The 26,912-nt window shown below is 39.9% G+C and overlaps 1 protein-coding gene across 5 annotated transcripts in view; it reads left to right on the plus strand.

The window, feature by feature from the left end:
* Positions 1–26,912, plus strand: part of EPHA4 (EPH receptor A4) — a 360,887-nt gene that overhangs the window by 112,779 nt on the left and 221,196 nt on the right. Inside the window, exons 1-2 of one of the 5 annotated variants that reach the window (XM_061453045.1) lie at positions 22,581–22,661; positions 22,766–22,893. The exons of 3 other annotated variants lie outside the window; for them this stretch is intronic. The gene's annotated coding sequence lies outside the window, so the exon portion shown is untranslated. Of the gene's footprint in view, positions 1–22,580; positions 22,662–22,693; positions 22,894–26,912 lie in introns of those variants that run through there. One more of the 5 variants, XM_061453044.1, reaches the window with a different exon arrangement.

Genomic DNA, 26,912 nt, shown 5'->3' on the forward strand with positions numbered 1-26,912 from the left:
TAACAACAGGAAGAAAAACTGTGACAACCGATTATAAACGAAGTGTTAGCTTGTTGAAACCAACATCATTAAAATCTAGAATCTCTTACACAGTCAAGTCTGTTCTTTTTTTTCTTGGTTAAACAAACAATTCACTTTCCAGGTTTAAATTTATAACTAATTTTATTTTCTATAGGGCTCATGTACCAGGAGTTCTTCAAATTGGCAGGTGTTTTTGCTGGGCTCTACTATTAATTTTGGGAGGACGTATCCTTCTCATGACAAAGTTATGAGAAAGATTAGTTCCATCGTACGTTTGGTAATGATGTTCTGACTGGTAAATGGACAGCCCTCACTTTCTAAGGTGTTCTAAGAAATACATCTTGAAATGAAGTCTGGAAAGCAATAAAGAAATCATTGCAGAATAAATATGTCATAATTATTAAACGTGGTGATGTAATAGTAAGGTCCTGATATTAAATTTCCCCAATACATGTTGTAAAGATGCGTTAAGAATAAAGTGTAAATTCCAGTGATAACATAATGCGAGAAGACCACATCAAACAGCACCATCTACTGTTCCTGCTTGGACTGTGAAGACCTCAGTGAGCTGGGGAGGTTTGTTCCAAAAGGAATATTCTGACAAAGTGTTTTTTGATATTCTGCTAGCAGTTTATGAAAAGTCTCTTAACTCTAACTGAGGTAGGAACGTGACGTTACGCTTTTGATTTAGGTAGCTTTGATAAAACCTGAAAAGTTTTGATTACACTTGCTTGTATGTGACATTCAGAAATTTTGCCATGGGAAAGATCAAGACTTCTCTTAAATATATTTGGGTTAACATGGACTAATCTGAATATTTTTAAAACTCAGCCAAATTAATATTTGCATTAGTATATTCAATAAAACATAAACACATAGAATAAAAACATACTTCAAGGCATACAATAATTAACACAATAAAACTTTGTACAGTCATCACATGAAAGTTTACATGCCCTGAAAAAAATGGCGTGCACTGGTGCTTATTGATTATTATTTCGATAATGTCCAGCCTTTGAAGACATTGTAATTATGTCCAAGTAAATATAAAGTAATTAATAAGAGGTCTGAGTGAGAAGGGATTCCTTCAGCCCCTAGTAATGGCAGGTCATCTATACCCGGAGGTTTACAAATAAAAATGGGATATTAAATGACACATAAGGAACAGAACGATTGGCCACAAGAGCAGAGATTTAAAAACCAAACCAAACCCACAAACAAAGCCCAACAACAAAAAAAAAAAACAAGAAAAGAAAGAAACAACCTGCATGAACTCCATTGTTACTCATGCTTGCAGGACTAGAGTATAAAAACATGCAACATAGAAGAAAGATTCCCAGCACTGTAAGCTTTGAAAGAAAAGGCTCATATGCCTTGACCTTCTTTCTTGCATGAGGGATTACAACCAACTTCAGTGGGAGTAGTGTGTAGGAGTGCAGGATTAGGGTCAGTGTATGCCTTTATGTACTGCATGTGTGCTGCCCTTAACTCTAGCTGCTCAGAAATGGGCTTGAGCTGAGAGCCAAGTCTGGATTTAAGGTGGGTCTTTTTGTGAGTGCAAGGGTGTTTGGCAGAGGAGTTGTAAGGCAGGTATGGAGGCAATGTGTAAGCAGGCACTTAAGTGGTTCAGCCATGTGTACACAATTCCTGGATCAGAAGCTGTGCTGCCATGGCTATTACAGTGCTCACACTGAGGAGATGAGAGCTGCCGAAGGGCAAGGTGTTCCCTTTGACACTGCATCCTGCTTATGCCAGAAGAATAGCGTGGAAGCTGCTTGCGGCGAAGGCAAAGCTTACTCATATCTGTCTGCAGAAAGTCTATGTACACATACTCTCAGTCTCGCTTATGAGAGAGGAAGATGCTTGCTGGGAAGTGCAAAACTGGGCCAAACTCTTCCAGACTGGTTAGACGCTGGGATCCGGTTTTGGTTCAGCTCCTTTTCCAACAGCACATTTATTCCAGATAATTATTTTATGGATGAGATTATAGAATATCTTGTTTTTGAAAACTGCATAAATGGATTTAATTGCTTTAAGAGGTATTTACCACTATGGTGTAGCAATTTTTATAGCAGACATGTAGCTTCAGAAAAATCCTACAGTGAATAACAGTACTTTAATGAAACTAGACTCCCTTTTTATAAGGCACATATGGTGTTCAAAAGCTCTGTTATCATAATCATGGTCTTACGATGTGCTGGCCTTAATGATGGATGCAACAATGCCACAGGCATTGGACTGATAGGATAGAAGGGAAGTAGTAATTTGTGCCTTCTCCATCTGCAGCTTGTTACTGTGGTTATTATCATCACGATTTGAATACCTTTGATTCAGGAGATCCGTTGATGATGATTATTATTGCTTGTTTTCAATGCCACTGTTGTGAAATTCAAAGCAGAGAGGGTAGGTTATAGAAAGCCTTGGTGCCTTTATCATACTTTCTAATAAGTATGGTAAATAAATAATATAATAATAAAGATAGTAACAAGAAGTAATGAATTTCTCATTCAGTGGTGGGAAAGTGCTTAAAAGATACATTTCCTCCAAAACATATGGATTAAATTCCTTTAAATGTTTTAACTATATTTTTTTCAACCAAATGTGGGGGAGAAAACAGAAATGCTTTAATTAATAAATTTAAATTTTAAGTTTCTAGTCATTCAGCTGGACAGGACATGAAGTTTTGAGGTTTGGCTCAAATGTAGTATTTTTCTTGATGCTCCAAAATAGTTGCTGAGAGTGAGGAATCAGAGGGTTTGTTTCAGAGAGAAGATGGAACACTTTTCACTTTAGATTATCTTCTTTCATTTTTCTGAAAATCTAGTATTTGCACAGTTCTAATTATGAACTCTGACATGGGATCAGATTCTCTGCTTTTCAAGAGGGGTCAGTAGCTTAATTAAGAGTACTTTGTCTGTATGAACAGTCTGGCCCTGAAACTTGAGGTTCACGCATAATTTCCAGTTACGTGCTACTGGAATAATTGCAGAATCTCTTAAGTGTGAGAGAGGGGGAAGAGCAGTAAACAAGAACCTAGCATGTACTTTTAAGAGCAGGTGGCTTAATCTTCCACTAAATAAAGCAATAATTTCAGCATATTCTGGTGATTACAGATAATAGTTATTCAGGTAATATTAGCTTTTTCAGGTGTGGCATCTTGTTCTAGGTGTTGTAACCTGTCGTTTACTCCTCCAGTGTATTCAGGTTTACTTAGTAATTGCTTTGCTGAAAAACAGATTATATATTATTTAGCTGTCAGATGTATTGGAAAAGTGCCAAATAACTCTTAAACAACCAAATGTTACCCAATAAACAGTAGTGAGAACAAGTCATGCATGAAGCAAGGATCTCACTTATTTTCTTGTTAGATGGTTAATATTGGAAAGAAGTTCTGAATAAGGTCTTTCTGCCTTTGCCTCATCATCCAAGTCATCTGATGGGCTTGAAAAAGTTTAACTTTTCAGTTAAACTATAGAAAGAAGTATCTTAGCCATCTCAAAAAGACCCTCAAACTGTTTTGACTCAAGGAAGAGCTCCAAACAGTCCTCACTCAGTTCAGCATGGTGTTTGTTTCTAGATGAAGTGTTCCCGCAGTAGAATTTCATTATAAATTGTTACACTTCCATAAAATTGGTTGGAAACAGCTAATGATCAGCATTTTTCAGAGTCAGAACAGGAATCCCTATTGAAGCTTCCCTTACAGCAAAGCAGAGAATCTGTCTAACCCCTTCTTAACAAGCAACTACATTATCCTATATTGTGCACATATGCAGCAAAGACATATTTTGCTGGAGATAACGGCCAAACCCGAGTCTGCATATGTGCCCAGACTTACAAGAGAAAGTTCTAAACCTGAGTTTTTGATTGCATCCATTTATAACACTTTAAAGGTAAGGAAAGTAGGCAAGCCCCTTTGGCTTAACTGTGAGCTTCTGAGTCTGCTCAAAACCAAAAGGTAACAATATTGGAGATGGAAAAGCAGATGAATAACCACTGAAAACTGCAAAGGCATTGCCTAGATATGCAGAGATGCACTTAAAAAATCAGAAGATCAGCTTGAATTTGAATTGGCCAGAGACGTCAAAAGCTACATGAAAGGATTTTTATAAGGTACATAAACAACAAGCAGAAACAGAAGGAAAATGTTGGCCCACTGCTAAGCAGGAGAGGAGATCTAGTCACCAACAACGCTGAAAAGGCAGAGTTTCTCAACATTTTCTTCAACTCTGTCCTTAACATCACTCTTGGCCCCCCAGCCTTGGGAACAAAAATGCAGGCTGATGTAAGCACAGATCATCAGTGAAAGAAGAGTTAGTATGTGAACTGTTGCAGGAGCTCGACACCTTTAAGTCGATGAGCCCTGATAATATCCACCTGAGGGTGTTAAAAGAGCTGGCTGACATCCTCGCAAGGCTGCTCTCCATAATCTTTGAGAAGTCATGGAGATAGAAGGATGTCCCAGAAGACTGGAAGAAAGCAAATGTCATCTCCACCTACAAGAAGGACTCAAAGGAGAACCGAGGAAATTATAGGCACATCAGTCTTACTTCAGTCCTTGGGAAGGTTCATGGAGCAAATCATCCTGGGGGCTACCACAAGTCAAGCATGTGGTTGGGAAAAGCCAGCATGGATTCACCAGGGGCAAATTGTGCTTGACAAAGTAACCTGCTGAGCTGATGTCGGATGAGCAGTGGACATTTTCTACCCAGATTTCTGCAAGGCTTTTGATACTGTTTTCCACAGCCTCATCCTAGAAACTGATGTACTACGGTCTAGACAAGTGGTCTGTGCGCTGGGTGGGAACTCGCAGATTAGCTGCATCCAGAGGGTGGTAGTGAATGACTCCTTTTCAAATAGGCAACCTGTCACTAGTGGGTTCCCCAGGCATTGATATTGGGCCCAATGCTGTTTAATATCTTTTTAAGTCAACTGGAAGGTGGGATCAAGTGTACCTGGATGAATTTTGCCAATGATACTGAACTGAGTGGGGAAGTGAACCCTTTGGAAGGGAGAGCCACCTTGCAGAAAGACCTGGATAGGCTGCAGGAGTGGGCTAACAAGAACCTTATGAAGTTCAATAAGGACAAGTGTAAGGTCTTGTACCTGGGAATACTCTCCAGGAGTACAGCATAGGCTAAGATCTAACTGGATGGGGAGCAGCTCTGTGGAAAGGGACCTGGTGATTCTGGTAGACAACAAGCTCAATACAGGTGAAGAGTGCACAGCTGTGGTGAAGAAAGCTAAAACGATGTTAGGCTACATCAGCAAGGGCATCACGAGCAGAGATAAAGATGTCATTATCCCACTCTATTCAGCGCTTGTCAGGCCACATCTGGAATTCTGCATTCAGTTTCTGTCTCCACTATGCAAAAAAGGTGTGGACAAGCCGGAGAGGGTCCAGAGAAGGGCCACAAAAATGATCAAAGGACTGGGAAGCCATGAGAGTAAAGGCTGAGAGAACTGGGTTTGTTTAGTCTTAAGGAAAGAAGGTTTGGGGGGAGCTCTTATTCCCACATTCTAGTTTTTAAAGGATGGCTACAAAGAAGATGAGGATTTTCCTTTTACAAAGAGACACTGGAAAAGATGAGGGGTAATGGGCAAAAGTTATTGCCAGGGACATTCCGGTTGGACATGAGGAAAATTTTTACAATGAGAACAATCAGCCACTGGAATAATCTCCTAGGGAAGCTGTGGATTCCCCAACACTGGATATTTTTAAGATTCAGATGGACAGGGCACTGGGTCTTTTTGCCTAGACTTTTGCCACTAAAGGTTGGACTAGATGATCCTTAAGGTCCCATTCAGCCTGATAATCTATGATTCTATAATTCTAAACTTGAAATGGGGTTTATCAGAAAAGCTGTCGTATTTGAGGTGTTAATGTTTCCCTGACTAGAGAATCATGCAGGATTTAGAGTATCTGATATTCTGTCAGTGCTGTGATATAGATGGGTAATGGAGACTAGACTCTTAAAAACCAGAAAGAAAGTCAGTGCAAGGTAAAGACTTGGTGTCCAGTCCTGAAGCCTAATTCTGAGGCTTCTGATAGGGGCTTGTTTATATGCTTGCATCAAAAGTTCTCATGACCTTTTCGTGAAGGAAGAGGTTATTTTGAGTCGAACAACTAAGCATCTCAACTATCACGCTCTCATTTCCTGCTCCCTTGACATGGTTTTCACTAGAAACACATTGGGCAGAAAGGAAGCCATGGCAGGATGGGTGTTTGGCTGGGCAGTTCTTCGCAGCCTGTTGTGTAGTTCACATTGCAACAGCTTGTGGTCAGTGGGCAGAAAGCAGGAGTCGAAACTATTTGAAGAGTGTGCTTCCCACCCTTCCCGCCTGCTCTGCTCTGCCTGAAGCAACTTGTTTGATTACATATATGTTATTTTCCCTGTCAGAAAATGACTCTCACTCAAAACAGGATTAGGGAGCTTGGCAAAGGGAGGATGAATTAATTACAGGACAAACTGATATTCCCTCCCCCAGGAGTCTTGGCTTCAGTTGTCACTTCTGATGTTTGTTCTCTATAAACAGTATCTGGTTGGCCTGTGTTCCTTTTCATCTGATAAGTTGACATCTTTTTTACTCCTGCTTTGTTGCCCGGGTGTACAGAGTTCAGGTATTGGTAGATGAAAATAGACAATCTGCAGAACACAGTGACTGATGCTTTTAATCACACTGCGATTGTGGTGTTAGGTTGGATCCCATCTAAGTTTAGGCACTTTGAGGCACCTAAAATATGAGGAAAGTCTCTCCAGATTTCTCTGTTGATGAAGCAAAACAAGATCTCCATTCAGGCCTAAGGAAGTTAAATAACCTTCTTCACATATGTATTTTTCTTTTCTGTCTACTGAAAGAACTTACAGTGACAAAGGTCCTAAAGATTACTGAAGTGAATCTGGATGTTACAGAGAAAAATGCAACGTTTCATCTTGCAACCTGTAACAGTTATTAGATGTCCTTAGTGATGTGCACACCAAAGTAAACACAGGATTTTTAACATAATGAATCATTCTGTGATAATTTCAATAACCTTATATTATGTGATGAAGAAAAAGCAGCGCAGGATACAGGGCATGCTTGTAGCTGATAGTGTTCTGTAGTGCTAGATCCTGCACTGTTGAAGTTGTCTTTATTCCTGTAGTTGATCTTTCCAGCATCGGGTCCCACCAAGAATTTTCAGTGTTGACTCTACCTGGGTAACTGATGTCACAGTTAGACTGAACAGACAGGATCTGAGCAGTCACAGTGCAAGTGATGCACAAGGTACTTACTGTTCCTAATGCCTGCCTTACCTCAATGCTGCTGAGAAGCTGAGGGTTGTTTATGCCGTAGACTTTAGTGCTCTCATAAGCTGAGGTGCTTTGATGCTCTTTCCCAATGAACAGGTAGGAGAGGCTGGTATGGTATCCTGGAGCTTTAAGAGACCTGTGGAAATATTGAAGAACTCTCAATGCCTTCCACAATTACTTTCAATATCAGACTTTGTATTCTGGCTGAAGAATAAAGGGGTTAAAAAAAAACAAATGTGAGTACAGTCATCTTCCTTGCCTTCAGGTAACTGGGTTGAAAACTCCGTTATCTTGCCATTTTCTGTCCATAAACAGAAGGGAGCTGTAGAAAACACCTTTCATGCTGGCTTTGCAAAGAAGTGATGTTCATTGCTTCTGTCTTGCCAGATTTCATCGCTTGATAGGTCTTATTGTTGTCAGCAGCCTTCAGTTAAGGCTTTTTTGCTGAGTATCTACTACTGACAATCAAAGATAACAAATGTCTACATGTATTATAAAGCAGTAAACAGTACCAAATTAGGAAAAAGGGGACATGGGCAATGACTGATGTGCAAAGGGATGAAATAAGGCCAAAAAAAGGTCAGAATTAGAATTCAAATATTGCTTCATGGACCTCACATGGTATTCTGATTCAGTATACTACAATAGGGACAATGAAGGACCAGGATCTTATCCATCAGTTATTATCTTATCTGTAATATTTTAGGTGCAAAATCCATCTGTCTAAGAAAGATCAGTCCCTATGCTTATTGTAGAATTGAACTGACAACAGAACTGGAGAAGAGTATCCTATATCTTGTGGTCCTGGATTGAACAGATATTGGAGAGGTTTTAGCTCTGGAGAAGATCCTTAAGACAGACATACACAGCATAGTTTTACCATGTTCTTTTTTATTACTATGGCCTGGTCTAGAGCTTCTTTCAGCTAATGAGAGACTTTTGATGAATTCAGTTGAATTTAGCAGAGCTGTTGCTAACAGGTGAGAATCACAGAATCATGGAATGGTTTGGTTGGAAAGGACCTTAAGATCATCTAGTTCCAACACTCCTGCCATGGGCAGGGACAGCTCCTACTAGACCATGTCACCCTAATTGCATTTCTGTCCACTGTTATCAGCCTGAATGAAAGCAAAATAAATGTTTACCAAAATAAATAGTTAAGACATTCTTTCTTCATCCTTGTCAGAATATTTGATAATATTGCTATGATTATTTTCCCATAGAAAAATGTAAAATATGACATGGTTCAATCTCTCATGATAGATGTTTATTGTGGGATATTTTAACTTAATCAAATCTGCATTTTTCATTGGGGAAACCATTGTGGACAGTATTTTTTGACCAACACTATCTGAGCTAGTATAAAAGTCATTGTAATTTAAGAAAATAAAGCTTTGGATTAGTGATGTTCTGGTTCAGAGTTTCTGCTGTACAGCACCAAAAGTGCTGAGAAGGAAGAGAAAGAAAGTGACAAAAGTAACTTTGTGAGTTCTTTTGTTTGGTGAAAAACCAAACCAAACCAACCTTCTTCCCATCCTCCCCCCACAAATACCCGTCTCACAACACTTTGAAAACAAGCAACTATTTTCTGCTATCTTCATTTGCCACAAGAGGACTTAGAGTAATTACTTATCAACTTTGCTGGGTGCTTTGTATTTTACAATTGCAGAATTAATTTAAAGGTTTTATTTGAATTTGCAACTTGACTAATCTGAGAATGTTTGCTTAACATCCCTGTTTCAATAAGTGAATGATGGAGACAAAGCTTATTTTATTAAACCTAATTTTATTTCTTTTTTCATTGTAACCCATTTTTATCTTATGTTTTCATATTTTAAACCAAATAGCCACAGTTCTTCATATTTACGCTCTAGTAAATGTTTCTTCATATGCAGTAATTACCGTAGAACTAAATTTATGCAAATGAGGCATTTCCTTCCTTCTACTGTTTCTTTGTATGGTGGAACAGTAAAAATGTGGCTAAGTTGAATTTCATTAGTTTTGCTACCAGGAAGATATCAGGAATTCTGAAGTAAAGAGTGCTACTTATTGGGGCATGCATTGTATCTTCTTCCTTTTAGGTATTTCAGACAAGAAAAGGATCAGCGTTAAATATGATCAAAATTATCAAAATATCAAAAGGACCAAAGGTTTTGTGAGCAGGGTTAGAAACTAGTATGTAGAGTGCTTTGGTTCTGCTCTTAGCTTCCCACAGGTCCATTAGTAAATCTTACAGTGTTTGTGTTTTCTGTCTTCAGGTACAAAGCACCAATACCTCTTTTACCTCAAAGGGCTTTTTCACAGCTTTATATGCAGTTGTGCCGTGCTTAACATGTAGTGAGTGGTTCCTCCTTTGGCTGGATGTGGGTAGGAACGTGGCTGGGGCTGCTTCTGGTTCCACCCTTTCCATCTGGTGTGAGCTGGGCTTAGAAAGAGTTGTCTTCTGGAGGAGAAAGGAAATGGATCACAAAACATAGAGACTAGCTGTATTTATTTTCAAGACATAAGCTTCCAAATACAGTATTAATTTAAACTGAGCTGTTACTGGCAAGCAAGGCAATTAGACTCAGTCTATAATGAATCCTGTGTTGTTTGTTACATATCTTTAATGGGCAAAGCTTAGTTGCTTGTGACATAGCAATGTTCATGTTAATGACATATATATATATATAAAAATATATATATATTAATGAACATTTGGGTAAGAAGTCTTACTTAAATACAGATTAAGTATTTATAAAAGTTAACCTGAAATGTGTCACAAAAAGCTTGTGCAGTAGGTCTAGCTAGCAATTTCTTCCTATCAAACAAACAATTAATGATTTGTACTACAGCTGTATTCAGGGCCCCCTGCGGTTCCTGTGCTAGGAAACATATAGGCACTCAGCAAAAATACACTGCCCTGTACTGAACATTTCAATTTAGAACAAGAGAACAAATAGAAATAATGACATGATGTGAGGACAGAGGAATTACTACTCTGTCTAACCCCAAAGAGAATAATAGCCCTAGTAAGTCTGTATCTGATAACACCCTTTTGAACTGAAGTGATAGAGACCTGTGATTTTGCTATTAAAAATCTTTGCTTCTGTCTTTGCTGCTGCCTGAATGTAGGTTATCTGATGGTCATGGTGATGAATTGTGTACAACGATTATAATTTATATTCCTGTCAACACTGGTACTCCCTTTAAGTGCTAATGTGTGAAGCATTGCAGAAAGTGCTGCTTTAAATACATATGTACAGCTGTTGTATACATTTATACATCTTATTTCAATGGGATTTCATACCAGAGATATAGAAAAATATTGTCACCTGGGAAAAGAACATCTCTGTATTATGACAAGCAAGGGACACATCTTTCCCTTCTGTGTCTTTTAAAGCTGCGTCTTGAACTGAATGGTATTTACTAAAGCTATTCCAAATGCAATGAAGCTGCCAGTAGATTTTTAGCAGTGGGAATGGTGGTGTTTCACCCTGGTGATTCAGGGCTCTAGCAGAGAAGCTGAAAACCATGCTGCATTGCTCAGGAGACAGGTTTTATGTGTCACGGGCTTGCTGTTATGAGCAACACTAATAGCTATCCTTTTCTGCCATCTCTGCAGAAGTATGATACTAGTCGCCCCCACAAAAGGCCTTGTCAGAGGTGTGCCCAAGCACTAGTGGGGGTTATGGAAGAAACTTTGTATGTCTGCCAGTCCTGATGATAACCCGTGGCAGGAAATTAATTTTAGATTCCATCACTACTATTTCAGTGTATAGTCTAAACACCCCAAAGGCCTAAGCTATGTGAGCTTAGTGCTCACAGTACTGAAAAGAGCTAGCACTAAAGCCATTTCTGTCTAATTCCCCGTGCTGCTGTTGACTTTACTTTATTATTTAGCCCTTTTAAACTGAGATTGCAGACTGTAAACAGACATGAGCACCTCCTTACCAATTTCAAGTTCCCTTTGGAGCCATGTCTGGTTTTAGTTTTAGGTACTGCATTAATATAAATAACCCAGATGAGAAGACACAGTCTGCAATAAAAAATGTCTAACTGAAGGCTGGGTGCAAACTGTCACCAACTGGTGTCCATAAGAAATGCCGTGATTATGCTACCTAGTAGATTGACAGGTCAATCCATTCTGATCAAACATTTGAATATTCTTTTCCGTGGAGGGCACTGAATTCTCAGGATAGGGGTCAATTTTGCCTCGCTTTCTGAGAGCAGAAGGAAATTCACAGCAATTCTTAATAAACTGGAGAAAGGCTGCTCTCTAGTGTTCAGTGATGGAATAACTCTGGGAAGTGCTGGAGTCGTATTCTGCATATCGCAGCATGCAATCATTGCTCAGGTTTGATTTAGGCTTATTTGACTTTCAAAGGCAGTAACAATTTGATGGAGGGAATTTCAGAGGATATGTTTGTTGAGACTCTGTGACATTTTGCTATTTCTACTTGATTTTTTCCACCTACATGATTGCAATCCAGCTCTGGATGATTACCAAAAGTCCTCCTGCAAGTCTCAGCCAGTTCCTAGAATGTGTCTGGCAGGTGTGAGGCATGCTAAGATGACATTTTAGTATTTTTTAATCGGAGTAAGCAAAAAGACAAGCAAAGTGTCACATCATTCCTGCAAAAGTTGGCAGGGATTAAAAATCCTGTGGGAGACCAACCATCTTTATCTGGGCAGGAAACAGCACAGAGATGCAGCTCCAGAGGAATTGGAATTTAATTGATTTCTAGCAGAAGAAAACACGTTGCATTCCAAGTTATACTCTGTGTATTTTCACTTACTGACATGTCTGTGATGTCCAGTGCAGGACATAATTTAGTTTGGTTGAAGTATTTTACTATTGCTGCTCTGTTGATGGCTATAAGTTAATAAGAATAAACAATTTAAGAATAGGAATGAGAACTGTATATTAAATAATAGCCATAAAAAGGCCATAGGTCTTGGATTCAGTCTCCTTACCCTGCTTTCAAGCCAGAGGGCATTTAGAGACCCAAGCAGAAATTAAGCTAAGTTTGGTGGAGAGATGAATTGTGCAAAAGGGTACATTTGCTTTGTTCATCCACTTACTTCTTCCATGACTTCTCAGTACTATTGAATTATCCTATATTAGCTAATCTGATAATGCTTCATATCATACTTTGTGATATCTCTGTCATACCTACTAGATAAATTGAGGCAGTGGCTCTACTAGCCATTAGAGGCTGTGTCTTCTGTATCCAAGTACAGATACACAGAATTGTAGAAAGCATGACTGGCAGTGACAGCCCATCCCTGTGTGATATTGCCTAAGCCGTAATGAAAAACTTTCAAGGACAGAGACATCACAGTCTCTCTGTGATCTGTTAATTATCCTCACCACTGCAAAGCTTTGCCTAACGGCTAGCTTAAGTCATATTTGCTATACATTAAGCCTACTACTTCCTGCAGATGTGAAGATCAGATTATTCTTCCCCTCTTACCAGCAGTCTTTGCAGCAACATGTCAAAGAATATCTGGGGACGTGCGAGTAGGTTTTACCAAGCCAAACAGTCAGAATGAACAATTAAGCTGATCAAGTCAGCCAGCCAGGTTTACATACCTTGCTAGGAGCCCTACTGAGAGTGTAGTGTTAACAACGTCTCTTTCAGAGAAAATTCTATATGGTTTTAACAGAAAGGACACATCCTTTATAACTGTCAGTGTTGCTTCAGGTTTGTTTTTTCCCCTCTCCCTCCCCTTTTACTTGTTTAAGATTTATGATACTATGTACACAATGGTAAAAGAAGTGGCTAAAAGAGTTATTGAAACTTCCAACCTCGTGCTAGTTCTAACACTTTAGAAGCTGTCCTTTTGGAAAGGATGTTTAGCTGGAAGAGTAATGGTTTTCCATCTGAGACATTAGGTGTGTGATCAGGTATTACTTAGAGGTCAGGTAAATTAGGGAGATTAGAGGTCTTGGGTAAGACTGTAAATGTGAAATAATGCCTGGTAGAGGGGGAAAGAAAGAGAGGGTTAATTTTTAGGACAAGTCAAGGATGGATCTAGAAACAGATACGCTTGCAGTTTGTTTGTTGGCTGGAATAGTTTAAAACCAGCAAATCTCTCCTTTTAAAATAATACAGCTGGTCAAACTGTACTGGTTCAAGTGAAGCAAAAGGCTGGTGTGGAGCTAGTGTATTTCTGACTTCCTGCCATGCAGAGAATGGAGGAATCACTTTCTGATCATTTCTGGTTTTGCCCTGCAGGCTCTGATGACAAACAGATATATGTAATTCAAAAAAGTCAGTATCTTTGAGAAAAGAATCCACAGGGAAGAGCTGTTTCCCCCTGCCTTCCTCCCTGCTTAAAATGGAGATGGGTGCTTCTGGGAGTAAGCCATGTGCAAAATCCCAGTCCACAGAGCTATACAGGGAGGGAATTCCTGCTGCTGATTGACAGCTGGAAAAGCAGAAGACATCAGAGTGTGCTAAGGCTGCCTCTCGTACTGGAGGGAGCCTGAGGAGTTTGGACTTGTTGGGTAAGTAACATGCAGAACCAGAGCTCTGGGAGAGCACGTCTGAGCAGCTGCAGGGAGTATAAAGTATCTCTACCAAAACAGCACAAATGTTCTGCTGAAATGAGCTGACTAATAGTTTCCCTCTGTCCTGGTTTCCCACACACAGAGTCAGCTTTTTATTTGAGTTTGCGTGGCCCAGCTGAAGTTGGCACCACTCACCAGCAAAGCTGACTCTTACTCTTTTTTCTCTTGTAGAAAATAAGTTTCCTTTTGCTTGCCTTCAGGAGGTGCAGGGTGAATCTGATTCCCTTCAAGCAGCTCAGGTCAGACCAGACAGAGAAAATGGAGGACCCTCTTGCCCTACTGGTACTGCAGAGGATAGGTGGCAAAGGTGCTGTCTTGCTGGTTTTGGAGGTAATTTGGGGAGCAGATGTTTTTTCATAAACATATTTCAATAATTCTTTAGAATCAGGGAAGCTAACGAGCAAAACTACTTATCATATCAGAAGCAGCAAAGGCCTAGCTTATCTTAAGTAGGATATGTGATAATTTTGTTTCTCTTTTTGAGGATGAGAGGGTATGTGGAATTAGTGGATGGTGACATTAGAATCAGCGGTTCCATGTCTCAGTGAGTGTTCAGTGGGAAAGTGCCAGGAGGGAAATATTTAGTTCTGCTGTAATTAGAAAAGCGATCCCTAGAACATCTGAAGGTATCCAGCTTCGGATTAGTTCCAGGCTCTTTTGCTGCCTCTTGAAACCATTATCTGCCTGTGGAGTAGAGTCCAAAGACCCCACTTGATTCACCATGTGTCAGAAATGTGGAGAAGCAAAGTGAATGCAGAAACCATGGAAGGTGCGTATCAGGAATACCTTGGCTTACAGTCAACACCTTCTGCAGTCCATGGGGAAAAGGAGAGGATAAAGGCATACTACAGAGTGAATATGGACTACAGAGAATTCTGTTCCCTTCAGCAAACTATAACCACATCTGCCAAATGTTGACTGGTCTGATTTTGTTACGCTAGTGTGAAAAGGTAAATTTCCTAAATAAGAATTCGTGAAACAACTTTTGGAAGGATGTTGTAGGCAAACCTAGTCGAAATCAGAGTTTGACTCTTTGCTGATGAGCAGAGATTAACATGCAGCACCACAGCAGCATGGAGCAAAGGGTGCTTTCTCTTTACTTTGCTCTCTACAGCGTACAGAAGGCTCTGGTGACTGTGGTGAACTGTAAAAAGAATCCAAAAATTCCTTACTAAGGGGACATTTTGTCTAACTAGATCAACAGTCACAGTGGTGATGTGTACATTACAGATCTGGGGAGAGGATCGCTCCCAGTTGACTGTGCTATCTGAACACACAAAACACCTGGTTTCCTTCTGTGTAAGCAAAATATGTTCATATGGTAATTCACAGGCTAAAATCATGGTTTATGCTAAGATCTAATCAAAATGCTCTGCAGATGCTGTATTTGATGAACAGACTTGAGATCATACCATAGTATCATCAGTAAATTTATGTACTGAACAAAGGACCTTGCAGAGTAAAAAATGCATTGAAGTCTAATCTAGATCTTAATTTGAAAGTGCTACAGAATTTGAGCACTGTACAAGACTTGAATTCACTCTGAATAAAGCATATATACTATTTTTATCTGGTCCTACTAAAGACTGTTTATTACTTTTTCCACCTCCATGGCTAAACAGGAAACAATCTGTCATAAATGAGAATTTGGCGTTAACTGAAAAAAGATATATATAAAGTAACTTTTCTTTCTGTTGTCTGTAGTTCTATAATAGTGCTTGTGACTATGCAGACCATCAGAATCCACAGCTTTTTCTTTTTTAGATATTTTGAAGTTAATATTTTCTTTTTTTAATAGAGTGTAAAGTTCAATTGATTTAATTAATTTTGACAGCGGAGATATGGTTTAATTGCTGATCAGTAAGATATTATAAAGTGATAGAATTTCAAGGAGTACTTACAGCAACAAAATTCCAGGTGAAAGGATATAATCTTGGTATTTTGTCTTGCTTAAGCTTATGCATTTTGATCATCTTGCATATGTTAAATACCAGCACACACTGCAATGATTAATAACCCTCTGTTAATGAGATGAGAAACAAAATGTAGATGCATTTTGGTTTTAGAAGTAGTTGGTGCAAAAAATGAATCCTCCAGTTATTCAAATACTTTTTGTGATTTGAAACACATTTATCTGGAGAATGTTATTGGCACATTTATAATAGATCCATGCTTATTATTTTAGATGGGCATGTATTTGGCTCAATGTCTATTAGAAATTAAAGGCCTCTCAATGTCTATGATTTTGGGTATTTTTCTTCTATACCAGCGTTTCCCCCCTCCCTTTCCCCTCCACGGTATCATGAAGAGATCTTCCTTCCTACTTTTCCAATTAAAATCTGGATTGCTTTAAATGGAATTAGAATTAGTATCATTTTTGAGAAGCAAAAACAAATGCACATTTTTAAGTTAGAAAAAATGTGAGCCCTGATGCAGCAAAGAGCTGCTCAAATACTTATTTTTTGCTGGAACAGGGATTTTGGCTTAACATCAAGAATCCTAATTTGTTTCGGCACTTCTACAGCCCACAAAACTGGGAAGGAGATTTGTAAGAGCGAGCTCTGTGCACTAGCAGGGTTGTGGAGCAGGCATTTAATAGCAGAAACACTACTGACGGGTGCAGTACAAATGAAGGGTCTTGTCAGGACAATCCTTAATATGACAAATGCCCCTGTTGCATTCTTATTATGTAAGCTATTGCCTATCAGGTACAGTCATTCACTTTATCCTGTAAAGCTGTCTTTTGGCAAAATCAGTACTTTCACTATATGTTATTTGGAAATATTTCTGTCAAGAGTAAAAAGAAGTATTTGCCTTGGCTAGTTTTCATAAATGTTGAGGTAGTTTTTTAGTTATTTTATTTTTAAGTTAATTTGATCTAATTCAAAAGGTTTTGTTGAGTGTACCCACAATTATGTTTTTACCTTGTAAAACGCAAGATGTCTTATGGAAATTGAAGTTTGTGAAAAAAAATGGAGGCTGATGGCAAGAAATTCACTGATTTCTCTGAGTTCATTGAAAGGTGTGTGACAGGGTGCACTGGGCAAGAGGAAGTTTGCTTTGGGAAGCTAACTGCCTGGGAAAAAAATGGTCTATTGCTTTATGGGGCTTAAAGTTCATGAGTCACGATTCAGTATAAGGTTAAGTCAGTTCATCAAAATGTCAATGAAATACATGGATTTAGGAAATGTCAATTGCTTTTTTTTCATGAAATATCGGAGCACAACACTCTGCTTCAAACCAAGAATATTCACCTTTTCTTAGCACACAGTATTGCACAATACTTAGAGAAAATTGACCTTTTGGTCTCCTATTTTGGGAATGCAACAATATAGCAAAATATTTAGCATTTTCATAACATTGAGAATTCCAATTCATGTGTGAATTTTGTACCATTACACAACAGTCTCCATACATATTTTACACATATGTAAGAGTCTGCAATGAAGTACAGAACAAAACATGATTCCAGTTCAATAGCTGCACATAAAAGTTTGCTGCAGTTGCACTAAGTCACAGTGAAGAGCCAGGTGTCATCAGTGGAGTTATTTCAACAGGAATTGTTCAAGTGCCTGAATTTCCTTTATGTTGTCCAAAGTACATTCACATAAGTATCACTTTTATAATTTTATCTTACTTGTACCAGTAACCACATTAGGTAATAATCATGTTTGAAGGATCAAGCCCTTAGTATCTCTACTAGTAGGTAGTCCAGGGGTTGTGGCAATGCTACCCCCAGTACTGATGCTGTTCTTTCTAGTCCTTTTCTTCACAGTCATCACTGAGTCAGAAAAAGCAAGTCACAAGTATTGATGCCTTTAGCATAGGGTTAGAGCAGGTACCTACGTAGGTAGGGCAGATGAGAATTGTGGTCCAAGACAGATTAGTTAAGTGTGGCTTCATGCAAAACACATAAACATCCTTTGAGTAGTCTGTGGTGTACCTATCCTCTGTTCCAGTGTGGAGTGCTACGTGACAGTTGTGGGAACTTGGGTTCTCTTTTTGGGTTACTATTGTTTTCCCTATGCCTGAATCCCATGTATTAGGACAGCATTGTCAGATAAAGGTAGGGGATATGAATGGCGATTCTTACTCTCGTTTTCTTGTTTTCCTTCTTTTGTTTTCTTTTTGTTTTGTTTTGTTTTTGTTTTTATATCCCCAGCAACTTGCTGCCTTTAGCAGCCTCTCTGCCTTCATTTCTCTGTTGGTAAAGTGTTTTTTAATACTTCCCTAAATAAAAGAAATGTATGTAATGTTTTCTAAGTGCTTTGAAATCTTCAGAGAAGGGTGCAAGAAGAGCTTAAATGAGACAAATTCATTTTTAAAGGGATCCAACTTTGCCTGTGCCCTACAAAGGGTTATTTTGAAAGCTGGCGGTGGATGCCTCCTGCTGCTGCCTACAGGGAATGCACTTCACTAAGATCTATGAATGTTTGTTGAATTATGAATTTATGATGCAAAGCTGCACTGGCACATATAGCAGGTGCCTCCTGCTATGTTTCAGATTGCCACCCTGATCGAACTGGCACATGCAGGAGATGTTTGAACAGTCATGAAAGAAGGGAAAACTTTAAGAGTTGTTTGACTTTTCACCAATTCCTGTTGATAAAGACACCTATATTGCAAAAAAAAAAGAACCCCAAACATGGAAGAGGAGATTTTTGTTTTCTAGCTGGGGGCCTTTGATAATAACTGCTTTAGGAAGGTACAGTCACTGGCTGAGCTTACGGTAGAGGTCTCGGTGTTTCCCTCCCATCTGAGAGTTTTCAAGCCCGTATTGGTAACACTGCATCTGAAGGCAATGAAATCCCATCAGTTTGAGCTCATCTCTTGAGACCCTAATCTCTGACTGACTGTTGGCAGCACAGCCATGAGGAAAACTGCCAGAATGTAATTTATGTGTTGCTCCTCTGGAGAAGGAGACCCAAGAGGTGAAAGAATCAAACCACATGTGCAGAGGCACATGTTCACCAAGGGCATTTAAATCCAGGGGCAAGACTAAATCTAATGGGAAGTAAATCTGAAATACATATAGCAGAGATGTCAGGAGGCCAAGCACCAGCCACTTTCACTTACTGATCCATTACTGTTGTGCCAATGTACTTGCTGATGTGGACCTAGCCTAATGCTACTTAATCTGGACCAAATCTAGGACAGTTTGGGAGGGGTGGTGGGTGAGGAGCTATGTTCTGTGTATGCTGCATGAATGTTTTGCAAAGGGTAGTGAGAAAAGCATCTAAAAAGCTGGTTGTTTATTCAACCTTTCTCCTCCACAAAGTCAGTTTTTCAGTAAACAAGCTGCCGAGAGAATCACCTCTATTATTTATAGGGTGGTGGGTTTTCCAATATGTGCTCTCACCAACTAGCGATATACAAATTGACTGTGTTCTGGTGTGTCTGTTTCTCCTCTATGAACTTCAAAGACAAAATGCCATTTTAAAAACAGGTTAACTAACTAGGTCGGTATTTGTTCCAGGGTGAGCATGTGTGGTCTCTAAGACACTGAAGAAATTCTTCTTTTTGAAGGTCTGCATTTCACAGCATTGAAGGGTTCAGCAATGCTGGTTTAGCACAGGTCTTTTTTAAAAGCTGCATACTTCAGTGCTAAGGGGATTAGAGTTGAACACACTTTAATGAACACCTGTGAAGAGAGTGAATCTGTTTAAAAGAATAGACATGCTGTGCTTCAAAGTAATCCATAGAGAGAAATATGGAGAGCTGTTTTAAAAGAATACTGTGCATTTTAACTAACTAATCTAGTTAAAAGAATAAATTTTCAATGCTCAGAAAGACAAAATACAAGAGAAAGGGGAAGAGTTGTGTTATACAGCTACATCATTCCCTGCTACATTTTTTGCTCTTAATCTGAATAAGAGCAAGAAGACTTTGAACCACCTAACTGAAACAGACATTCAGGGTGCAGTTTCAGTGGGGTTTCTCTATGGCAATGGGATTATGCATTTAATGGGTGTCAGTTTTACCTTCTCTGTGCTTTTTAGTTGTTCTGATCCCTCAGGAAATGCGAGAATTTTGAGTGAGGATGTAATGATCACATTCAATAAGGGAGAAGTAATAGAATTTTTCCTGACTGATTATTTTATCACCTTTAATGCTTCCTTATGATGGTAATGAAAACCTTGAAATATTCAGCTGATGAAATGTTTTATGATTAAGACTGAGCTGGTCTTTTGCAGAACTGAATCTGGGGCCTGGTAATGGCTTTCGAAGGTTGGCACAGATGGCAACAATGGTAAAATACTCAGTGAATAGCACACAAATACTAAAGCAAAGATCTCTAAGACTCTTTTCATAGTACTATCTTGTGCTGAACGTCTTTTGTATGAGAAACAAATAGAACCTCGCCTGCCTAGGCAGTGCTGCTGGAACGACCTATTTCCTACTGTAGGAAGACTAGAATTAAGAGTCTCTTTTTCAAGATTTTTAGTTTTAATTAGATGTCCTGTAACAGCGCTGCTCTTCATCCAGCCGTTCATTCCTTCTGCTGTTGCTTATGTACCACAGCTTGTCCTGGAGTGGAACCTTTTCACAGATATTTTGATTAAACTCATACATCATCCTGGCCTCCCCAGATAATTTTTGCAGGGGAGGTATTCTGTCTTTTCAAGCATAACAAATGTACATGGAGATCAAATGAATATCAGAATGAGAAAATGAAATTTTTTTCTTTTGTAACCCTTATTGTCTGAGCCTTCTGAAGCACTTCGCAAACTTTAGGTCCTCCTTGAAGGGAGCATTGCTGTGCCTGTTTTAAATACAGGGAAAGGGGGAATGAAGGGCAAAGGAAATGAGACCTAAATAAATGAGCTGAACTGGAGCTGAAGGCTGACCTTCCACTTCTGCACAAGGCAACTATGAGTGGACCTCTCTTTCATATTTGAAAGCACAGTAGAGGAGGGAACATGTGTGATAGAAGGCAGTGTCAGATCAGTGTCAAACGGTACATTTAGATTAGATGTGAAGAAGAATTCTTCACCATGAGGGTGGTGAGACACTGGAACAGGTTGTCTGGAGAAGCTGTAGCTGCCTCATTCCTGGAAGTGTTCAAGGCCAGGTTGGATGGGGCTTTTAGCAACCTGGTCTAGTGGAACGAAACCCTGCCCATGGTAGGGGTTGAAACTAGATGATCTTTAAGGTCCCTTCCAACCCAACCTATTCTACAATATACATCTGATTCTCAGGGCATGCCCCCATCTAAGTCAGTTTAACCTGGTTTCCTTGGCAAATATGTCAGTAGTGGGATTAGCGTGATGAAGTTCTCCCTTGCCAGCATGTCACTGGGCTATCCTACTGCTGGCAAGAGGGTGCCTGTGCAAAAGACATGAGGGTGCTAATACCCCTACGACAGCCCTACTGGGGTGAGCAGAGGGATGGCTGCGCTGCAGCCCTGCAGGACCCCCATGCTCTGTTGTGGAGATCATCTCAGGTTGGAGGCTCATTGGTGCAAGAGCCTTGTGGCCCTTCTCTTTGCCCATAGGAATGGCAAACAAGATAAGAAGGCTCCTTGAGTTAGTGCTCAAGTGTTATGGGTTTGCACAAATGCAGTTGTGATCTTGAAAGAATTTTGAAAGGGTTTAGCTATTCTGCCTATGAAGTCTTTTGCCTTTTAGTGCTGCAGAGTGAAAACTTTGATACGTCCCTTGCATCTGGAGCCACCGATGTACCCCAGTATCCTTCGTGAAAGGAACTTCTGTTATGAGGACCAACTCTTTAAAAAGTGTATTTAGAGTGATTTAAGGGCAGATTTTATCTTATTGTCAGGGTTTTTTAAGCTATTCAGATGAGACCCAGTTCACCAGCCACAGAAACAAAAGAACAGTGTAATCCAAAAATGTGTAAAATGAAGGGAATGAAAGTCTCTTCTTAGTCTGTGTGGAATCAGCTTAAAATGTGTATAAAATAAGTAGGATTTAACTGAAGTACAAAAGATCAAACCTTAGAACAAATTGTCAGGTAATTTTAAATAAATCCTCTTTGCTCCTTGTGCTAATAATGAGACTGCTCTGCAAACCTGGATCACTGCTGTTTCAGAGCAAACAGCTCTTTATCTATATAGTTGCTCTTCTCACCTCAGCACATCAAACCTGAGCCACCTGTAGTGATTTGTGACTGAAAAGAATGTCCCCTGGAATAATAAAACTGATTCCAAAGGTAGAATTTGACGTTTCCTTCTTGATAACTTTGTTGATCCTTTGAAATGGAAAGAAAGCTCAGTTCCCATGCCGAGCATGGGGGGAAAGAGATCCTCTTACTGAGGTCAGGGTGTGCCTTCTATTAGATGCTGTTGGTTTTTATTAAAGAAAAAAAAGGTGGGGGAGAGGCCAAGGGAACAAACATGTGCTACCCCCCCCCCCCCCCCCCCCTTTAGTACCTGTTAAAAATTATGTAAGTAAAATACAGCCTTCCAAACATGAGGGCAAGAGTGGAGTTTGGTCAGTACCCAGGAAGAAAACCACAGAATGAGGTGATTCATCTCCGTGAAACCTTTTTAGAGGAGGAAACATGATTTGCAGGATTTGCAGTGAGGGTTTGGTCTGTCCCTCTTGGACACAGGAGCATAGGTCCTGCTTCACTCCAGTTATCTCCTCTCACCAGGGCTAAGGTTGGTACTGGGCAGCCAAAGCCTCCTGTGCTGCTTGTGGGTGACTTTATCTGGTGGTGAGGAGGGAAGTGAAGTGCCGCAGGTAAATTCATTTGCATGTCACCTGCATGTTGTAGGAAATTAATAGCAACTGATGAAGGGCAGGGACAGATTGATTAGCAGCCCTCAAAAGGTGGGTGTAGCAAGCCTTAGCAAGGTTGGGAGTTGTTTGTGCTTGGTTTAAAAGTAAATCAGGGATTTGTGTAATCATTTATTTTAGAGCTTTATTATGTGTAGGTCTATGAGGTGGTGATTAGAACTGGATTTCATAAACTGTGTATTCAGGGAGCACAGCAGATGAAGACAGCAGCATGTTCTCCCTATTGTAATACTCCTGCAGAGAGGTTTCGCTGAAGATTGCCCAGGTAAGAGGCCCAAAGGGTCATTTGTCCTACTCATAGGGTAAAGTGTCATTACAATAAGGGGGCTTCATGTTGCAGTCAGTGCTCTGACTACTAATTTTCTCAGTTAATAAAATAGAAATAATCTGTCTTAATCAAAGTACTGTAAAATTCAATATATGCTAATCAAACCTTTTGAGAGATTAGTGATTATTCACGGGGAAATGTGAAAAGAGGCTGCTTAATGTCGATTTTGGGGGTGGCTTTGGTGCAGCAGGGTGCATGGTGGAAAGGCTGTACTTTGGAATACTTGAAATTGTTGCGTGGTGGGGAGATGGAAGCTCTCCGAAGTTTGCTTTCCCATACAATTTTGAAAGCCGGTTTCTGAAAGAACAGATACACAAAAATACGATGCTCTGTGGAGGCTCTTGAGCTGTCCTTCCCATTCCTCTCTCCGTCTCTAAGGGGAAAGCTCGAAACGCTTCAAGCATTATCAGCGGCACTACCTCACAGAAAGCCTGACGTTTGAAAGGGACGTGTCCGGCGCTGATTCGCTTTCTTGGCACGTTTACCTCGCGGCAGCTCCGTGCCAGGGGCCCGGGCTGCGCCTCACAGCCGTGGAGATAGGGGGCAGCGCCGCGCCGCCACCGGCACCGCTCGGAAACGAGCCGCTTTGTAGCCTCCTGGGTTCCGTGAACAACCCAGTTCTTAAGGGGGATAAAGCAAGCCAAATGTGAGAAAAGTGGCGTGTGTCTGGGGAAAAGAAGTTTAAGCGTGAAGGTAGCAATAGGATACACGAAGAAGGGAGCAGGCAAACACCTCCGGTTAGGGCCACCCGGCTACAAACTTCATCCTTCTTTCTGGAAAATCCTGTAAGAGGAGAAATGAAGTGTTTGTTTGAATGAGAAATGAAATGTTTGAATGTTTGGCAGGTGCTCTGGGTTTAGGTAGTGCTGTGGGCCGTACTGGTGGTGCTGGAAAATGTCTCATATCTACACAAGGTGCTTTCGAAGAGTAGATTCAGCTGTGTTTATTGTAAGTGTGGTTTTAATGGCTGCTAAGATGCTGGTGGGGTGGATTTTTTGGGGTGTGTGTGATTTTTTTTGGGGTGTGGGGGGGGTATTTTTGTTTGGTTTGGTTTTTTTTTTTTGTTCGTTAGTTTTCTGACCGTTCCGCTGGTGGTGCGTGGTTGTGTGCCTGTGCTCTGTGCTGCCAGGGTGGGGAGAAAGGCTGTGCAGGGACTGTTAGCTAATACCTGTGTTCTGTCACAGGCTTTGATTCCCATGTCCCTAAGGCCAGTGAGGTTTAGCCCATGTGTGCTCATTACACAGCGCTTGGCTGGGCCCAATGCAGTCAAGACAGGCTGTGTTGATTGGTGTTTTACTCTGTGAGTACTGCCATTGGTTCAGTGAGGTTATAACTGCGGTATGTCAGCAGAAGGATTGAAGTCTGACCCATATAGTATTTCTAAGAGTATACTGTATATTGCAAGTGTATTTATATTTTTGTTTTTTTAACACAGTAGTACTATGGTGAGTCAGTGCTGCAGTCCAGGACTCAGTGCACAAAAAACCCAAATGTAGCTATTGTGACTAACCTCAGAAATCAAAATTCCAATCAGGAAATGTTGATAATTAGTCTACCTACATTTCTATTATTTAAAAAAAGAACACAAGCTCTTTTGTTTTGCTTACAATATAGAAATTATCTGGTGCTGCTTCTGCCCCCCCCCCCCCCCCCCCCATTTTGCCCAGCTAAGTGAAGAAAATGTTATGGCGGTTCCTGCCTTCATATATAATAGTGTAGAGATTTTTATCAATGAAAATTTCCAAGATTTCTTGCATGCAAATACAATTTTTTTTTTTTAAGGGATTTTCCCAGTGTGGAAGTCTGTATTTCATTTGGATTTTGTGGGGTTTTGGTTTTTTTTTGTATTTTTTTGTTTTAACAATCGAAAAGAGCAAGGATGTGTTTTCTGGGCTGCTGTTAGTAAAGTAATTGTCAGGGGCGAAAAAAAGAGGCTGCAGGAAGAAGCTCTAGTGTAATACATATGTTGTGCCATACTTGGGTGAGTGAAAGGAGAGGACTTTGCTGCTTGCTAATACAGTGAGTCTCTTACAGGTGACACTTTTGAAAATATGGTAAGGCTGTTTTACCATGTAAACATTAAATACAGTGTGGTTTGACTAGGCTGCTCAGAGTTTATCTGTGGCCCCATGCAAGTATGGAGGAGGATACATCCTGAAAAATGAGTGTAAAGGGAATTCTTTGTTTATGTGGGAAAGATGCAGACTTAAGTGAAAGAGGAGCTTTGGGTTCTGCATGAATCAGGCTGTACTCACACCAAAGGAGTGACAAAAAGATAAAAGTGGAGAAAAAGCTATGTAATCTTCCAGGTGTGGTATTTTGGGCTGTGTTTTATGGTCTTGCAGCTCAGAAAAATGAACTTTCATTTAATTCTTGTGGACTCAGACAGGACATGGAAGACTTCACTTTAGAAGATACATGCTGGAGTTTAGACACAAATCTTCAGGCTTAGAAAAACATAGCTTTCAGGTTCATTAAAAGTTTCCTTAAAGCTTTGAAACTCACTCTTTCATTGAAAGAGGAGCTCTGACCAAACCAGGGTCTGACTAAAATTGGTGGGCAGAATCTGTGTCAGTTATGTGGGTTTGAATTCAGCCCCTAACTCGCAGCGTTTGATAGTTTGGAGGAATTTTGGAGAAATTCTGAAGGCTTGTTGCACAGGGAGCTGTGCAATATAAAAGGTTCACCTTGCTTCTAGCCAGCAGACGCAGTCATGCCTTGCAAAGCTCTGGTGTGCACACATTGGCCTAAGCACAGCAGCTATGCCTTACTTTGAATCCCAGTCTTTATCTGGATCTCTTTCAGGCTTAAGCATGGCAAAGGTTAAGGTGATTGGTGATACTGCTTGATGAAAGTGTAATATTATTTTTTTTTTCTTAGTTCTTTTTATTACGAGATGTTTTTGCTGTTCTGGGGCTTTATGAATGTATATGGTATCTTTAGCAGTCAAGTCTCTTCTTGGCAGCTGACTGCTTATACTGGTCATGTTTTTTTCTGTATGTTAAAGCAAGAGTTCTGAAGTTGCATTGCAATCCAGTGTACTCAGATTTGTGCTAAGGAACTGGCTTGAAGTTTTATCAGTAAAATGATAATAATTTACTTTGTTTTGTTAGATAGCAGCATAAATATTAGAGCTGTCAAATAAAGCTGGATAAAACACCTTGAGCTGAAACTTAGCTGAACTAAAACAGATATTAGAAATAATTTGGCTTCAAGGTAGATTTCCGGCTTCCATGTTTGGAATTTAGGCTATTCTGATCAATATATCTGGTCTCCAAGTTCCTGCCCACCTTTATCTTATCACATCAATAAGATAAGCCTAAGCCATTTTAGCCTTGGATCTCTCTGACACAGTTGTGTTCTTGATGCAGTTTCATCGAGTTGCTTGCACAGACAAGAGAGGGATACCTGTTTCTTCTTTCTGATGGTGAACTTAATCTCTGGATGCACTGTTATTTGCATTGAGGAAAGCAGCAAAAGGTCATTGATCACACTAGAATTCACGTCTAATCATGACTGAGGATCAGTTTTACATGTTGCATATGCCTGTCATTTAGACTTGTTCAACTGACTTTGGTCCAGCCTCTTTCCTTGTGTTTTATTTTAGCTCATACCTAAATTTAGCAGTCAAAGACTGCCAGAGCTCTCCAGTGTGTGCAGTTCACTATGGTGGAAAATCCTCATCTCTGAGATTCGCCCCTCTCCAGTAGACCACCACCACCGCACTGGTTACCTTCAGTGCTTGACTTTTCAGTTTATGCTCTTTGTCAACAGCGGAGCAGTTCTTTTATTGGGTTAGTTTGTAGCTAATTTAGCTGACCTACGGTTTTAATTTTTTGGAAACTGAAAATAAGCCTTGTAGGCCCTTAATAGATATTTTTACAAATAGAAGGAAAGCAGACACAATCTTTAGCTGAGAGGGATTGCTTTAGAGGAGAATATTAGAGAGACATGAT

This window comes from Pezoporus flaviventris, unplaced genomic scaffold (genome assembly GCF_033815535.1).
Source record: "Pezoporus flaviventris isolate CSIRO_AGI_PZ_B2104156 unplaced genomic scaffold, CSIRO_AGI_Pfla_v1 ptg000013l, whole genome shotgun sequence".
Taxonomy (NCBI): domain Eukaryota; kingdom Metazoa; phylum Chordata; class Aves; order Psittaciformes; family Psittacidae; genus Pezoporus; species Pezoporus flaviventris.